This window comes from Cebus imitator, unplaced genomic scaffold (assembly GCF_001604975.1).
Source record: "Cebus imitator isolate Cc_AM_T3 unplaced genomic scaffold, Cebus_imitator-1.0 Scaffold1, whole genome shotgun sequence".
NCBI lineage: Eukaryota > Metazoa > Chordata > Mammalia > Primates > Cebidae > Cebus > Cebus imitator.
The window spans coordinates 17091169-17093304 of record NW_016107316.1 but is presented as its reverse complement, the minus strand read 5'-3'; the positions used below and the strand labels follow the sequence as shown (position 1 = coordinate 17093304).

At 41.2% G+C, this 2136-nt stretch overlaps 1 protein-coding gene across 21 annotated transcripts in view; it reads left to right on the top strand.

The window, feature by feature from the left end:
• DTNB (dystrobrevin beta) overlaps positions 1–2136 on the top strand; it is a 310883-nt gene that overhangs the window by 120390 nt on the left and 188357 nt on the right. The gene's annotated exons all lie outside the window — the stretch shown is intronic.

The window sequence follows — 2136 nt, the reverse complement described above, 5'->3', positions numbered from 1 at the left end:
TTTTTTGTATTTTTAGTAGAGACAGGGTTTCACCATGTTGACCAGGATGGTCTCGATCGCTTGACCTCGTGATCCACCCGCCTCGGCCTCCCAAAGTGCTGGGATTACAGGCTTGAGCCACCGCGCCCGGCCTACGGGTTGTTATTCTTATTTTAGCTTTTTTTGTTTTATAAATTCCTTTTTGTTATAGTGACTGAAATTTTTTTAAAAATCCAGTATTGTCATCCTGCATAATTTTGAAGATAATATGATAAATGTGTTAGTTCTGAATTTTGATGGATATATGCCTTGCATGGGGTCAATGCATACTGGTAAGGCCTTTTAGCAGTATGTGCAGGTGTCTGTATGTAACTTGTTTTCAAATTTAAGATTCTGTACATGCAGAGCTCTTGCTCTTTGAGGAAGATGTAGTTGAATTTTGAGGCTGGGTAAAGAAGTTTCCAGTTAACAAAAAGATGTGCTAACAATTTAATAGTAATTTCTTCAAGATTGTCAGCTGTGTTTATACTAATATTTTGAACAGATGTTTCTATATGCTCACAACGTGAGTTTAAGTGTGTGTTTAACCAGCTGGTATATGAATTTGCATTGTAGATGTGATATGTGAGTTTTTAGTACCTGGAAGTTTATTTTGAATTTTCCAGAAATTTCTGTTAAATGTTTTTATCTGAGTAACTATGCAGTATAATTCATTCTTTTAGTCATTGGTTCACTTCATTTACCTTTATTACAAAGAAAATGCCATATGGTACCATATCTGAGATTCATCCTGTCTGTTCATTCTTTCATTCAAAATATATTTTTAAGCACCTACTGTGTGCCGGGTCCTGTAAGAGGCTTTTGGGATACATCTATGGACAAACCAGACAAAGACTCCTGCCCTGTGGAGCTTAAGTTTTAATGAGCATGAAAGAGACTGCTAGAGCTTGTCAGCATTACTGTTTTCCTATTCTTGTTGGCACATACCTAGACTATACTTTTCAGCCTTTGTGTTGCTCAGTGGAACCATGTGACTAGTTCTTGCCAGTGGGATGTGAACAGAATGATAGGTGTCTTTCCAGAAGAAGACAGTTAGTGAATAGCAGGGTGCCTTCTCTACTCTCTCTGCTACCTTGGTGGAGAGAATGTCATTAACAACCAGCAGAGGGTGAAACCATGAAGCAAAAGGAAACCGGGTCCTTGAATGATAGGTGGAGAAGAATATCCAGCAATCCACTTGACTGTGATGGGGGCATGATAAAAACTTTGTGTTGAGTCACTGAAGTTTTAGTACAAGAGGTAGAGTTCTGTTAAAATCTTAAAATTTGTGACGTTGTCTTAGCAGTCACATGGTACACTTGATGAGGAAACTGATATTACAGAGGGAAAGTCAGAAACCCATGTTATTTATAGTGGCAACCAGTTTGGTAAATGTATCATCTGTGATCATTTGAAAGGCACAAGTGGGCTCTAGGTCAAGTGTTGGAAAAGATCAGAATGTGAGACTGTTAATGGTAAGGTGGCAAAAGAGAGAGATGAGCTCAAAAATAATTGGTTAGTGCACAAGCAATGAATGAAAGGGAACAGAGAAAGCTCTGATTCATGGGCCAGTGAAAGGAAAAACAGACTGCTTCCAGACCCTAGAGAGAAAGCTAAGCATTGAGAAAGGCTTTAAGCAGCAAAGTCCTAGTAGAACTTCTCAGTGAAAAAAGGTGACCCAGTCCTGTGGTGAAGATCAGATTTAGGGAATAGGCTCTTGTTCTTGGCTGCTTAGCAGAATCCTCTTGGTTCTGCCTACAGAGATTCTGCTTTATTGGTCTGAGGTACATGAAACCCTAGACATAGACAGTTTTTAAAACTTCCCCAAGTGGGTGAGGCGCGGTGGCTCACGCCTATAATCCCAGCACTTTGGGAGGCCAATGCGGGCGGATCACTTGCAGTCAGGAGTTCAAGACCAGCCTGGCCAATGTGGTGAAACCCCATCTCTACTAAAAATACAAAAAATTGGCTGGGCATGGTGGTGGGCATCTGTAGTCCCAGCCACTCGGGAGGCTGAGGCAGGAGAATCACTTGAATCTGGGAGGCGGAGTTTGCAGTGAGCCCAGATTGCACCACTGCACTCCACCCTGGGCAACAAGAGCAAAACTCTGTCTCAAA